We start from the raw sequence: 16,521 nt of genomic DNA, 5'->3' as shown, positions 1-16,521 counted from the left end.
CTTAAGGAAGTGCATATTGAATATCTGATATTTAGGGAAGAATGATGGGATAATCTGTTAGATGTCCACAGTTAAAAGGAGCAAAAATTAATTAAATATAAAAAAAGAAAAGAGAGATTTATAGGATAATAAAGGGTTTTAGGAAAACTGCAATTTGGAAGACTTCAGTGCCCAAAATACTTGCTTTCTTTCAAAGGCTGTGTAGACATGAGGTCTCCTCTTTTCTATGAGTAGGATTTCTGCATTTTAACAAGTTTATTCTGCTCTTTATTTTCTGTCCTTTTCTCTCACCATGGGGTAAATTAGTGCCTACCTCATAGAATATTGTGCATATTTGTGTGGGGTTAAAGGAAGCACCCATGCATACCATAATTTCTTGTTGAACAATACAGACATAACTATTTGCATGATCAAGTCAGTTCAGAATTTCTGTGGCTGTGTGTGTGTGTGTGTGTGTAAGACAGAGAATTAACGAAGAACTAGAACACATATTTTATTCCAGAACACATATTTTATTAGTGTAACAACAGTAGTTGTTAAGAACTAGAATAAAAGTTATATTAAGCAGAGAATAAACAATTTCTTACATTCAGAGTCATATTCAGAGTCACAGAATTGGTTGTTTAGAAATAAATTAATGGATCTCAGTAATAGATGTTTTTGGACTCATTTTTAAGGTGCTAGAAGAAGTGCTAGTCTTAAAGTACCTCCTGTTTCTTCTCTTTCCTCCTTTAAGTGAACTAATTCACTTATCTCCCCTTCTCCTACCCTGCTCAATCATTATAATATTAGACTGAGTTCACATCTTTGTTTGTAGAGGATTAGTGACCAGGCTTCTGAGAAAAATATACAGAGAGGCCTCTCCGGATGAAATTTCCACAGATGGCTCCACAGCTGGAATAGTGGGTGGGGGTGGGGAAGAGTAACATTTTACAGAATACAATTGTTTCACGGCAAAGGTTATGGGCAAGAAAAGTACCCTGAAATGTTTGTGGTAAAGAATATTATGGCAGGAAGAAATAAGAAAGAATGTACAATTAAATTTAATCAGCAAACATTTATCAAATGTCTACTAAACACAAGGCACTGAGGCAATCACTTTCCAATTGTTTTATATTTTTTTGAAATCACTCTTCTCTTCAAAATTAGTGTAAATTTTATCTTTGTGGCATATAAAAGGAAGATAATATTTCAACCGAGAAGGACTTTGGATATTATTAAATATTTTGAACTTATCCTGTATGCAAGCGTCAGCTATTGAAGGCTTTTGAGCATAGAGAACAGTTGGGATAAATTTTGTTCTGATTAGGTGATTGTATTGACATGCCTAGGGTCAATTGCAAATTGAGATTGGGGGGCTGCCAGACCAATTGTGCCAATATTGCAATTTCAGGCGTGAGCATGGACTGGGATGCTGAAATGAAAAATAAAGATAGACTAAGATGCCAGAGTGATGTGTGTTTCGTGTCTGGCTGCATGTCAGGCAGAAAGATGTTAGGCAGAGCCAAGACCTACATGCCCAAGCAATAGGCCTTTCTTTCCAAAGTAGCGCCACATTATTTTTGAGCTCTCTGTTTTTAATTCATCAGCTGTTATAAGAATATCTGTATGCTTTCCTTTATCTCTAATGTCCATATTCAATATTTTCTTTGGTTGAACATCTTTCTCAGTCTTTGCTACTAAACTAGATTTCTCTTTAAATTAGATTTTGTCCTCACAGAAGAACTCTAAAAAAGTCATAGTACCCATTTAAAATGTTTTTCCATGGATCATTCTGACACTTGAAATTAGATGAATTATTTTTTATCCTGTTTCCTAGGTGTCTTTAATAAAACTATTTGTATCAGTTAAATAATTTTATAACAATATTAATGTGAAAATGTTTTAAACTCATTATTATTCATCTGATGATTTCAAGGCTCTTTCCACCAAAGGCTTTGGACGTCTCTGAAACGGCGAGGGATGAATGAGTTATAAACATCTTCAAATCAAAAATAGGCTAAGAAAATTTTCACTGATGGTTCAGAATAGTCAACCTTTTAGTCCTAAGCCTTGCAGCAACAACTTGTGGGCCCAAAAGCATTGATTGGTTTCGTTCTATCACATGGTATGACCCTAGAAGTTTTATGAAAACAAAGAAGGAAATTTAACCCAAAAAAAGGTGTTCAATTACTTGTTTTAAGAAACGAAGAAAGGGCATTATTTATTAATGTAAGCAAATGCAATATTCCTGTGTGGAATCTGCATTTAATGGTCATTCAGATTTCCTCTTGGGATAATCACAAGCAGACATTCTTATAACAGTTTTTTATTAGAAAGCACACATATTCCTTAATGATTAGTAAGTATCCTTTATAAATCAAAGGTAGATAGTGCAATTGTGTATCCATCATAATTGTTGCACAGTTTTTTTATAGCTTGTTGCTTTCTTTCTCATTCCTACTAAACATAATGCACCAAGTCAGATCTGGGAATCACCTGTGCAGTTCCTCAGTGGTCAAAAGGCAATTTTTTTCAATGTGATTATGAAAATTGTTTTTGGATCGATTTAAGACAGATATCACAATATATAATATTAAGCCAGTCTAGAATCTCATAGGTTACTCAAATTAAAATTAATTTCTGTGTTCCTACATTTCAGTCTTATTACACTTGCTGGAATAGAGCTAATCTTTCTGGATTAACATCACAAAAATATCAAATGCTTATGTAGAACTGTATGTTTGCCAAGTACTTAGACAAGCATTTTCTCATGTATTGTAGCCATGATGCCTATGAAGTAAATTGCTGTTGACAATCTGGGTTTCATCTTTCTTTTCGATCTTTCTTTTACACCATGCTCATAATTTTCCAATTCTTAAAAAAAGCATGCTCTTTCCTATGATAGGGTCTTTAAACTATTCCTATCCCCTGGTAGAAATACTTGTCATCCCAAACCAGACTAATCTGGTTAATTTCTACTCTTCTTTCAAATCCCCCCCTCTACTCATAACTACCTCATATTTCCTTAAGTGATTACTCCTAATTTAAAATTTTAATAGCATGTACTCCTTGTTAATAGCACATATTGGAATATTGTTGTGATCATTTAATTACAGGATTTCTCCTTTACTCTATTGTAAATTCCTTGAATGCTGAGCAAGTGACCATTTTTGACCATCATTGTATCCCAGGATTAAACATAGAGCATACCACAGTGTAAGCATTCAAAAATACTTATAGAAGAATAGACATATGTCTTATTATTATTATTATATTAAATTTACAGAGAAATATAATGCTTTTATCAAAGAAAAATACCCTTCTAATGACCACACAGTCAGTAACAAAGACAATTGAGGCTTGCATGCTGATACTTTGTCTCTAAATTCTTTTTTTTCTCATTTTCTTGACCTAGATACTTTCCACTGCCTATTCTTCATTTCCATTCTTCTCCCCACCCCCAACCAGTCTCTTCTCTTTATCAAACTTTAATGTGGTCAATTGTACACTGGAGCAAAAGCTGTCCTTACAGAGAATTCTAAGTCAAACAGGGGGAAAAAGTTGAAGGAAGTAATAGTCTCTTCCAGAGTTGTAATCAACTATTTTTTTTAGCAAATTCCAAAGTCCTAAATTTTATTTTTTAGCTAAAATTGAAGAAATCTTAATTAAATTTTATTGGAAAAAAATTTGCTTCTGTCTTGCAATTAAGTTTTCTGGGAGGCAACAATATGACCTGGCTTCTTTCCTTCCTTTCTTCCCTTTTTTTCTTTCTTACACCCAATAATTATAGTATGTGTTACATAAACTTTCTATGCCTCGGTTTTCCATTTGGAACTGTAGGACCTAGCATATAATATTTTATACATTAAAAATGCTAATTATTTCATAATTAATGTCTTATTCAGAATGAGTTCAGTAGGGGAGATGATAAGTTGAGGATCAAAATAATAATATAATAATAATTATATTCTTATTATATTATGATATATATTATATATTATGATTATTATTTACCCAAATGAAAAGATACGGGTATAAATTATCTATGCATAGAGTTTCATCCCATTATGGCAAGTTTAGTCACCCAACCCTAGTACTGAGGCTAACACCAGTATCTCTCGCCTGGGATACATAATCAATGGCAGCATCGTATTGTATGATTCATGCTAATGGAGGCTATGTGCATGTGGATGGTACTTGTCTTCCTATGTAAGCTGTGAGGACAAACATGCAGGTACTGCAGTAAAAGAAGGGGCAAAAATGTACTAAAGATACTATATATGCAGGCATTACTTTAGGGCCTCAATGTAGATCTAAGACAAAGAATCAGATCACTTGTTAGCACTACCTATCAGTGATAAGGAGAGAAGGGAGAGAAAGAGTTAACTTACAAAGAGAAAAAAAGTGCCTAGTATATCACTTTGGCTAACTGAGCAACAAGGACTTTTCTATGCCTTATATAATCTTTAAGCTCTTTATCCGTGAGTGAGGTCAAACTGGTCCTTACCAACAGAATGCAGCAGGCACTGTTAAGCAACTAAATCTAGAAAGAATGAGTTGAGCTCACTCATTTTTTTTTTCTTGCTTCAGCCTGTACCTTTAATCAAGCACTGAAGAAAAAAGAAAAGTCCTAAGGTATTTTAAGCATCCCACTGAAGGCTTCATTCTTTAAAAGCACATCTTTCTCCTCATCTCAAACTTCAAAAGTTTAATAAAAACGAAATCAAGGCAAGGAAAACTTTCTTTAAATATTGATTCACTGGTTTTATTTAGTCACTTAAAAAAGTCAAGACCAAGTTGGAAAGCGGAAGTCACCATGAACCTGTGAATTTTAGATGCTACAACAGCTGAGCTTCATCAGTTCCCCAGATCGCCAAAGAACTATGTCCTATGTGAGTAAAAATTACCATCATATTTAAGAAGTATAAAACCACACTAACAACAATAGCAGAAAGTATGCACATTTTCAGAATGTGTCTGTCATTTACACTGATCTCTGTTTTTATATCACTTGCCTCTGCTCTAGGTACATTTCTGTGTTTGTGTTAGTGATAAATAAGTATCTTTAATTTTTCATTTTAGCTTTGCTACACAGATATTTTAGATAGAGAGCACCAACTTGAAACTGCTTCTGAACAGATGAGATTTTTCTACTCGTTTTCCATAAAGTCAGTGGCAGGCATACAGAAGAAAAAGAAGGTGAAAAGTTTATAACTTCTGGAATGTAAACACATTAAAGAAAGGCACCCAAAGGACTACTGAGAATATGACATATCTGGTCATCAGGGTTATTATGTTAGCTTCTGTGTTTAACTTTCTTCTATAAAGTGAGAGGTTTTAGTAAATTTCTGGCAAAACATTACCGCCTACAATGAATTGAGCTGTGGGAAAGTCTAGTAAGAGTTGTGACTCACTCTTGGACAAATGAGTTTTAGGAATATCAGTACCACTGACAGATTTGGAGGATCTATGTTTAAATACATTTTGAAAAAGAATGAATTTCCTTGCAACTTCCTCATGCTGCTTTTGTGTCACTTAATTCTCAGAGTCTTTTAACTTTCCTTTCTTTAGTCCATGCTTAGGATTCTGATGAGACTGGGTTCCCCGTGACCAACATGAGAAAAGAAGAGAAAAATATGTAACACCAAAGTGCCAGTGACTGGAAGTGTTTGCCAGTGAGAGATATTTCATTTAAGGCAGTTCAACTAGAGTGGGCACTTACCTGTCAAACAAAATTAGTCTTGAGTAGTAGACTTTCAGTCCCTTTAAAACCAGGTTAAAAAGACAAAGAAAGTACTTTCATAGATCGCTTTCCCTACTTTGCTCAAATCATACTATGTAGTATTGATTGCTACGCCTGACAATAAGGCACACAATGATACAAAGCCAGCTACCCTATTAAGAATAAGTGCATTTCTGTTTCAGAAATTGATTTGGCATATTGTAGATAGCAAATACACTGATCTAATACATTTATAAAAAGTTAAACCACTGAAAATAAAATCTGATGAATACTTTAGCGATAATTTTTCATTGAAGTGTTTACTTCTGACTTCAGGAGGTGTTTGAGTCACTGAACTCTGAAATCAGAATTCAAGCTATGACTTTTAGAGGTCCCATAGGCTAACATGATAGTAAACAATTTTATTTTTGCATTGCTGCAATTTGTCAAGTCAAAACATAGTCTTATAGCAACTGGGATTTATCCTTGAGTAATTAATCACCCCATGGCTGTTTGTTTCAATTTTTGACCAAAATAATTCGTAAAAGAAGATGAGCTATCTGAGACCTATTCTGTCATTTTCACTATTGGACTTTTAAACGTTCTACATACAAAACTGCCCCACCTCTTATCGTTCATTTACTACCTTGGAGAGGCATATTAGAATTGCACATTGCCTGAAGCGGAATATTTAATAATCTGCCCACCACTCTTTAAAAAAATATTTCAAATAAATAGGTCAATGGCAGGGAAAGATGAGAATCTTATGTATTCTATATGAAGTTATGTCTTCTGCAGAAGTAGCTGGACCCAGTTTTTTCCTTTCTTAGACAAATACTGTCTCATAATGGATCCTGGTTGGTTAAAACTTCATGCTTAACTAAACTAGTCGTATTTGAATCATGTCTTCAACTCTGACTACTTTTTAATACTTAGAAATGAATGCTTTTCAGAGGTAATATGGAATGAACAACTGATAGCAGATGGAACTTACAGAGAAGGTATAACACCAGGTAGCATCATAATAAACAAAGGAAACATCAAAGGAGCAATAAGCAGACATCACAGAACCACATGGCAAATATAAGATCAAATATAGTCACTATAATGGTGTATTTAATTAATCTCTTCAGTAGACAGAGTGAAATTAACTCTATGAGTAGGTCAGAATTCATGTCTTTAACCCAACACAGAATCAACTCAACTGAAAACAAAAGTCACAAGTAAATTCCCCTCAGTTAACATTCAAAATATATTTCCTGCCCTCCAGAAACACTCCTCAAATCTCTAGCAAAAATGTATAAACAGGAAGAGCTAAAATAAAATGACCTTCAGAAGTCTTTGACAAACTATATAAACTTGTGTTCAGAAGACAAAACATGGCAAGCTATCCTTGCCCTCTGTCAGGCTGTCCTGCTGTATGAGAGACAAGAGACTAGCTCAATGTGTATGTGGGTGTAGAGAACACACCCGCCACTTTTGTACAAAATTGTGAGAATTTAGTCAAAGGACACATGGAGTCTTATTCCATACTCTCCTGAGTGCTTGCGACCAAAAATCAGACAAGGTAACATCAACCCTATGTTCCCATGAAAAACAAGCAGACAAGCAAAATTAAAATCAACCTGTAAAGGATTAAGGGATTTAGGTTGCTACAGTACACAATTCAGACTGAAGATATAAATGCTGTGAATCACTTTGTGCTGAACAACATGGGAACAAAATGAACAAGTATACCTGTTTGACTTTAATAAAAATATCTTCGGGCCGGGCATGGTGGCTCACCCCTGTAATCCCAGCATTTTGAGAGGCCGAGGCGGGTGGATCATGCAGTCAGGAGACCAAGACCATCCTGGCTAACACAGTGAAACCCCGTCTCTACTAAAAATACAAAACATTAGCCGGGCCTGGTGGCAGGCGCCTGTAGTCCCAGCTACTCGGGAGGCTGAGGCAGGAGAATTGCTTGAACTCGGGGAGGCGGAGGCTGCAGTGACCTGAGATGGCGCCACTGCACTCCATTCTGGGCCACACAGTGAGACTACATCTCAAAAAAAAACCCAAAAACAAATATATATATATATTTTCACTCTAACAGATATTAAAACTAAAAGATATATTTATTTAATTTATTTAATATATATATTTTAATTTAATTGTTATATTTTGATCCTCTACCTTGATGATAATATAATCTGGTTCCAGGACCAATGATGCTAGCACAAAAATAAATATATTAGGCACAGAGAAAATACAAGTAAATTCTAGACAAAGAAAAAAATATAATGTAGAGGTTGAAAAAATAAAACAAAATTATTGCCATATATATTTCAAGAAATGTGGTTTGAAAATAAAATGTCACTTTTATTAACATAATTCACATATGTAATAGGATCTATTTATTGATGTTACATTTTGTTCCTTTTATATATTTTCAATTATTGTTACAGTATCACAGTTTATTATACCTTTTAATGAATTGTACTTTCAATTCACGCTTAGTCTTTTTCTTTTCAGAAGTTTCTTTGCAATTATCACATCCTTATATACCCCCAAATATCTTGGAATTACTGTCAAATTAAAATACAAAAAACAAACAAATAAAACATGCATTAGTTTGAGGGTAAGTTAAATTTATCACATTTATTCTTCTGAATTATTAAAAGTTTAATCCGCAATAAAATGTGGTAATATCCCAGTAGATATTATATATATTTACTTTAAGTAAGTTATGGTTAACTAGTGAACATATAAATATATTTACTACATAATGTATGTTATATTTTGTTTTATTTATTTTGTTAGATGTAGGTGCAGGTTATATTTGTTTGCTGTTGTAAATACAATAGTTTTTTTCTTATCATTTTTAAGTAATTTAAATAAAGCAACATGAATTAATAAATAGCATATGTATTTTTTGTTTTGCTGCCTTAGCAGTGCATACATACTTTATAAACCCACGAATAATTGGCATACTATGACAGGAAAGACAAAAAATAAAAAACCTCAGAGAATTCTGAAAAAATATTTTACAGACCTCATTGCTTTAGAAAAATAAAGCTAAACTTGAGATTACCGATAGAAGCATAAAAAATAATAGTCAGGATTCTAGAATATGAGTCTTAAATACATCAGAATATTTATGGCTGTTTCTTAGATAATTCTTCTAAATTCTGAAAAGTTGCTTTTTAGATAATTCTTGCTTAATTAGTTTATATTTTCATGTTTTGTGCAATTTTTTCAAACGTAGATTGTTTTTATATAATGAAGATACTTTCCACAAAACTGTAATTGAATTTATGTAGCAAATTCTTTACTGTGATAACAATAGTACAAATGTTTTCTTTGTGGTAAATGTTTAATTATGTATATGTTAATTTGTTATAAGTAATTTAAGTGAAATAAAAATTATTCATAGGAAAAATATAATTTTTAAGTAATTTGACCAGAATCACAAAATATACATTTTATTGTGCATTTCCCTAAATTTCTGAATTTTGATAAAATTAATAACTCTCACATGAGTCACATTACTTTTTTAACACTTGCTATGCACAAAGCCTAGGCCTACACACTGTGTGAGAGAGGAAGATGGTACAACACATATAGTCTTTATTCTCTAGGATCTTACAATTATATGTGAAATGCAAATCAACAAAAATAAATTATATATCTCTTTTTAAGTACTGGCTACAAGTGACAAAAGTGGTGAAATTCAGCAACTGTTGTTTGCTATTCATTTAAATCTCAGAATTCAACTTCCTTTTGGAATAAAGTGAAATAAATAATCAAGAATTTATGGTATTTTTGGAAAATCTGTATCATATTTAGGAAAAATTATTGTTGGTTAAAACAAAGATTATAATCATCAACACAACCCAGTTGCTTCTGGCTGTGTTGCATGGCTTAATGGTTAAGAGCGTTGACTAGAACTTTACTGAAGAGATCAAATCCTGGCTATGATCCTTAATAATAAGACCTTGGGCAACTTAACCTATGTTTCACCATCATCATCTGTGTAGTAGGAATGATAACATTAATAGTATTTATCACAAGGTCGTTTTGACACTTATGAGTTAATATTTGAAATGTGAGTAGAAAAGTGATAGGCAAAATATCAGTGTTGGCTCTTTTTAAAGTTGTTATAATTGTGATGATTGAACGACTGAGAGGTAAACTTGAATTCTTGAGTGAGACTATGGAAGCCTCCTGAACTCAGTCTCTGTACCCATTTTAGATAAATGGTAGTATCCTTTAGTTTTGAAAAACAGGTGTTTTTTTTTTTTTTTTAAATAAACCCACAAAAAGCTGGACCGTAGATGTTGTTGTGAAATGCAGCACTAGTTAGCAAGTATTAAATAAATTGCAAATGCCATTTCAGATTCAGCTACAGCAGATGTTAGAACACCATGAAAAGTCCCTTTGAGAATAAGTTCTGCACTTAAAAAGAAAGCAAATTATTAAGCAAACTCAGCTTTAGAAAGAAAATGTAGACTAGCTTTTCTGTAAGGCATTTATAAATAATAGGTCTGAATATAGATGTTGATTTTATGAAAGACCATTTTAGAGAATGTGCTCTGCAGTGACCAATAGATCATCATTTTTTATTAGTTTGCTTTTAAAAATTAAAAATTTTGAAAGAAACTGTATCAATAAATTAGAATAGATTGAAGAAACAAAATGGAGAAATAAAAATACTTTTCATAACACGTAAAGGGAGGGAACCTTAAAAAAAAATCTCAAAGTCCGGCCCGGTGGCTCATGCCTGTAATCCCAGCATTTTGGAAGGCTGAGGCAGGTGGATCATGAGGGCAAGAGATTGACACCATCCTGGCCAACATGGTGAAACCCCGTCTCTGCTAAAAATACGCAAATTAGCTGGGTGTGGTGGTGCGTGCCTGTAGTCCCAGCTACTCGAGAGGCTGAGGCAGTAGAATCTCTTGAACCCAGGAGGCAGAGGTTGCAGTGAGCCGAGATCGCACCACTGTACTCCAGCCTGGCAGCAGAGCAAGACGTCGTCTCAAAACAAACAAACAAAAATAAAACAAACAAACAAAACTCTTAAAAAAAGATTTCAGGAATTGCAACCTCTACCCTCACTATAGGGATTCTGATTAAATAAATATGGGATGGGGCCAGAGTTTCTTTTATTTCAGAGAGCACGTGAGTATTTTGAGCCAAACGTGCGTGGACTGCACATGGAGAAACACCATCATAGCCCCTGGTTGTGCTTCTGTATTCTAGAAATGGGCAACCTTCGCTGGAATCAGTTGGGCCATCAGTCAAGTAGAGAGAAGCAGAAAAGGAACCAAAAAGAAAAAACATAAAATAATAGAAAATATTAATTTCAACCAGCTACTTTGCAGAGCTACCTACATAAAATTTTTTAGAATCTGTAATGATTTAGTAATTGAGATGGACTAGAAAAAACACAAAACACGTGGACCCAAACTGGAAATCACTTAAAAAATGAAAAATATGTGGTAACGAACTAATGGAAGTCAAACATAATTATGTCACATTTGGAAGAAACATAGGCAGTGTCTATGGAAATAATGTTATTTGAGTAATATTTGAAAACCAAGAAACATAATAAATATGTATGCAATTAAACATGGATTATAGATAAAGAGCAAAGCTTTGTAGAAGTTATAGGAAATATTTTTATTTTTCAGAAAATTATTTTTAATGTTATATAATTATTTAAAGAACATATAATATGTCACTTTGATTAAGGACCTGCTTGAAGTATTCAAATGTAATTTATCATATCTACTGTCGTGTGTTTACAAACAAAGTGAATTTTTAAAATACACAGAGACAGTCTGAAAAATTAAGTATCTTTTGGGAACCTATAACTGGTTGTCTAAACACTTGAGAGGATGCTTCTTCAGATAATTATGCAAATGTATAAATGTGAATTAGTGTATGTGATGATTATTAGAATATATACACATAAATATGTAAATATACATGTAAATATAAACAAATTTGCATACGTATGTTTGACAATTTTGTGTCTCTGTGTGCTGTGTGATAAATACATTATGTTTTAATTAAACAATCTGAAATGCTGAATAGTTGAAGTTTTGTGGTGTTCCTTGAGCAAAATGTTAAGTTAATAACATAAAGTAGAAGAGAACTTTTATGATTCTTCTGTAATACATTTTTCTAAGTGGTAGATAAAAACACTTGAAGAATATATGGAAAACATGCTTTTAAAGAGTCCACTCAGCATAACTTTCTATTAAAAACATGAGATCATAAAGTCCTGTTTCTTCCTCTTTTAAAAGTTTTTTGCTAGGGATATGAAGACCACGTTTTAAAACATGGGCAAAGGGATTGGGCTGAGGTTTAATGAGCTCACTTTCAAAAGGCTTCTGTCTGTCTCTAAGTTTCAGTAAAGAGTAGTAATTACAGGGTAAAAAGAACCCTTTATGATCACAAAATTTTTCTACATTTATCTCTTAAGCCCATTAAATACGGAAGTTTAAATCCATGTACCAAAGCAACATACTAGAAATCCTGGTAGTTTAGAAGGATTACGAACCTAAACATGGAAGACATGAGGGAAGGAGTCATTGATCTCGGCAATGCTCCCAGAGAGGCAGCCTGAGATGTTCCAGTGCCAGATAATTGCGATTATGTCTTCATTCTTCATTTCTGGAGAAAGCTACAGCTAGATGGATAGCCCCTGTACTCTACTACTGATTGAAGTTCTTTTTTTAAAGTAGGGAAGGATGAGATAAAAGAATATATCAGTATTGTGTGGTCACTATGTTTTGTACTTCTTGCAATGCAATTGTATACCTGTTGTAAGCAGAATTTCTTAAATGACTTGCTAAAAATGTGCAGCTCTAATTGTTATATGACATCATTAAAATGGGGAGATTATGGTAGATTATCTGTGTCGGCCCAGTGTAATCACATAAGCCCTTAAAAATAGTGATTTCTTGGGGGTGGTGGCAGAGGAAATGTCAGAGAAATAGGAAGCATGAGAAGGATCAAACACAACCTTGTTAGAAGGTGAAGAGAATCAAGTGAGAAAAAATGAGAGCTTCCCTAAGGAGCATAGCTCCCCAAATCAAGGAAGGAAGCGGAGATCTCAATCCTCTCATTTCAAGGAACTTGATTCTGTCAAAGATTTGGGCGAACTTGGAAGTAGATTTTTTCCAGAGCATCTACGTAAGAGCCCTGCATGGCTAACATTTTGATTTTAGCCTTGAGGAGAGAATGTAGCTGAATCCACTAAAAATGACCTACAGAGCAGTGAGGTAGCAAACGTGTGTTGTTTTAATCTGCTAAATTTGTGGTGATTTGCTACATAGCAACAAAAAACTAAAATATGTTTAAAAGATTTTCCTTATGAGTACTTTTAATGCATTAGTTTATATATGTGTGTGTGTCTTCATACACACACACATATACAAGGTTGGTGCAAAAGTAACTGCAGTTTTCACCATACACACACACACACACACACACACACACACACGAAAAGGATAGTAAAAGTGGGTAATTGGATTGTTTAAATGAATTGAGGTTCCACATTTATGACTGAGTCTGGCAAGTCCCAGTTCCTTCTTTCAATTCCTTTGTCTGTGATCTAAGTATACAGAGTTTATATGTCTATTTCCACCCACCTTACAGTTGTGACATATTTTGTTACTACTAATATATTTAGTTTTTAACTGGAGATTAGAAAAATGATTTAAGAAAATCAGTTACTGTGTATTTATTCCTATTTTTTATACGTTAAAATATGATTTTCTTTATAAAATAGCTTTATGATATATTTTTATATGCATAGATATGTATATAGCATGTAGTCTGAGATAGCTTAGTGTGCTATAAGAGCAATGAAATAGGAACCTGTACCCCTAAGCTTAAGTGCTTTCCTTGCTTTACCTCACTCCATCTCTATCTGTCCATTTCTTCACTTACTCATATACTCCTACCATCACCACATAAAAAGAAAGAAAAAGAAAAAACTGAGGATCTTCTGGATGCACCTAGCAAGCTAGCAAAGAAATGGCTTAATACAGATGTTTAATCAATGTGTTTATTTGCCATCTTTGAATTTCTCATAGCACCTAGAATTATTCCTTGCATGTAATTGATAAAATATGAATTTTATGAGTGGATTGTTGAATTGTCTACTTGCTCATTTTGGTATTCATTGAATTGGTTTCAACATAATTTAAAGAAATAAGGTAGATTTTTGCAGATAAAGGAATAATAACCAATGAGACATATGACTTAAATTTAGCGCATATACAACATAAATGCCTTTTGACCTCACCATGTTCTATGTTACAGGAAAAATCACATTAGTTTCTCCATCTAAAAGTCTTACATGTCAAATGGACATATCCCAGCCCTTGCTTCTCATCTTTTAGCAACTGTCTACAGTTCCACACCCCTCTGAGACACAGTTTCTTTTGAACCCATCAGCATCTGTACCTCCAGCATGTAGTTGCTGTATTAATTCCTATAGCTATTGCTGCTGTTTTGGGCCCCACTGAGGCAACACAGATGGTGGCTGTGACTCATCAGTTACCTCAATCGCCTCTAGACACTGCTGTTCTTGATTGCAATGCTCATTATCTCCTCCTGGTGAACTCTGAATGTCCCCTTTTCTCCAAGTGTTTAGGGTCTCTGTGGATTGGGGAAGGGTTTGGCAGAAATGTTGAATCTAAATGGAATCAAATGCATCCATACCCTGAACCTAAAGCAACCGTCACCTTTGACTCAGGACACCCCCTTTTCAAAAATTTGCACTGTCAGATATACTTTTCAATTCTTAGGAAATTTCTTTCAAGTATACTTCATGCCCTTTCTTTCTCTCTTTCTTTCTCTTTCCCTCGCTTGCTTGCTTGGCGTGCGCGTGCGCGCGCGCGCGCGCGCCGCGCGCGCGCGCGCGCAAGCACGCAGCGCGTGCGCGCGCGCGCCCGCCATTTTTATTATGCCGATTTAGCCTGAGTCGCCCGCCGCCGCCCCGCCGCCGCCGCCTTCCTTTTCCTTCCTTTTCCTTTTCTTCCTTCCTTCCTTCCTTCTTTCTTCCTTCCTTCCTTCCTTCCTTCCTTCCCCATTTCCTTCTTCCTTCTTCCCTCCCCTTCTCCCTCTCTCTCCTTCCCCTGCTTTTCCTTCTTCTTTTTGTACAATCTGTATTCCTATGGAATACACAAATATGCTGGTATATTGGTAAGCAATAAATCCCAATTTTGCTCATGAGATTTAAGGGGATATGATTAGAGGTAGAGTATATGTACCTAGGTATCACTATACATTTTAAAGTAATTGAGATCTTACTTTACTGAAAGCAGAAATAAAAATTTCAGAGGATTGTTTATTCTTACTGAGTTAGCAAATTCATATATGTATCTGAAATGTTCATAGAAATGTACTAAAATTATTCTTTAGGTTAAATGTACTCTTCTTTATATACAATTTTGGTGATTTTTAATATTTTAACAAATAAGAAGTTGCTTTTGAAGCAAATCATCTGAAATATTAAAGTGCCTCAGTACATGTTTTAAGATTCCCGAATGATATTTTATACTTATGTAAAAAGTTTTATAAACCATTCCATTTTTTCAGCAGAGATCTGGAACTGTATTTCATTTCTGTTTCTCCATACCCCTGTCCACTCACATGCAATTTTTCTTTTACTGTGGAATGTTTAAACTTGCTGAACAGCATTATGATATATTGCCACAATAAATTATCACACTGTACAAATGTATCTTAGAACATGTGTCATGCTCCAAGTAAAACATAAATCTCTGTTTATCTGGCCACCAAGGAAGACTTAATACATTTTGAGTTTTTAATTCGCTGTATGTTATGAAAGCTTTTTATCCAGAAAGTATTAATTATAAATGAATATTTCTTTTTCTAATCAAATGTGAAGAAATGTCTTTAAATTCCCAATCTCTTATAACTCATCTGATTGAAAATATTTGGACACCTAAATAGCTAAAAATATTGTAAGCTATCTCTTTATTTAGTATATTGAAATAAACTTAAGCTATTCAATAAAAATGAGGAGAAATTTTTGGGGTATATTTTTGTTTCCAAAGTTAGCTTTCATTTTCTATATGTGTTAATACCTATAGTCTAATTAAATACTAATACCAATCCTAAGTCTGTGATGTGGCTATTGTCTTTTTTCATGGCATGGGTACAAAAAATTAACATGCATAAATGGTGTACAATATATATATGCTGTCACATGGGGTTGAATTTATCTGCAGGGATTCAATAAGGCATTATTATCAATTTTTTATGTCAACCACTTTCTGTGCCATGAGAACAAACCCTCCCTCCATAACCTTGCATAAAACAATCTTTAATCATATAACCTTTTAGCATTCGCTCTAAGTTTCCTCTTCCTTCAACCAGTGCAGACACAAAAGTTGCTCTTATATCCTGGCTAGTAGGAGAGACAATAGCTGGCATTGTCCCAGTATGAACTGGTTATCCGAAAAGAGAGTGCCTATGTTGGAATCCTTATTTAATTTGAATTTGGGGCTCCTAGACACTACTCACTTCACAGTGGAAATAAATTTTGAGGCATTTTAAGCATATTGTATACATTTCTAGTATTGCAATTGATAACTCAGAATCATCTATTACTATGAAATGTTTTCAATTAGTTTGTTTTTAATGTTGGCCCTCCTCTATGATTATTTCACACATGAGAAAATAATGCTTAGAAAAGGTACTTGTTGGATTTATGCTACAGTCCATAGCCCTGATTTTCTTTGTTGTTGTTGTTTTGCTGTGTTTTGTTGAACTTTAAAGTTCAGAGGTACATG

This window comes from Papio anubis, chromosome 2 (assembly GCF_008728515.1).
Source record: "Papio anubis isolate 15944 chromosome 2, Panubis1.0, whole genome shotgun sequence".
NCBI classification, from domain to species: Eukaryota; Metazoa; Chordata; class Mammalia; order Primates; family Cercopithecidae; genus Papio; species Papio anubis.
The sequence above is the reverse complement of the archived record's forward strand: the minus strand, read 5'-3'. Positions refer to the sequence as shown.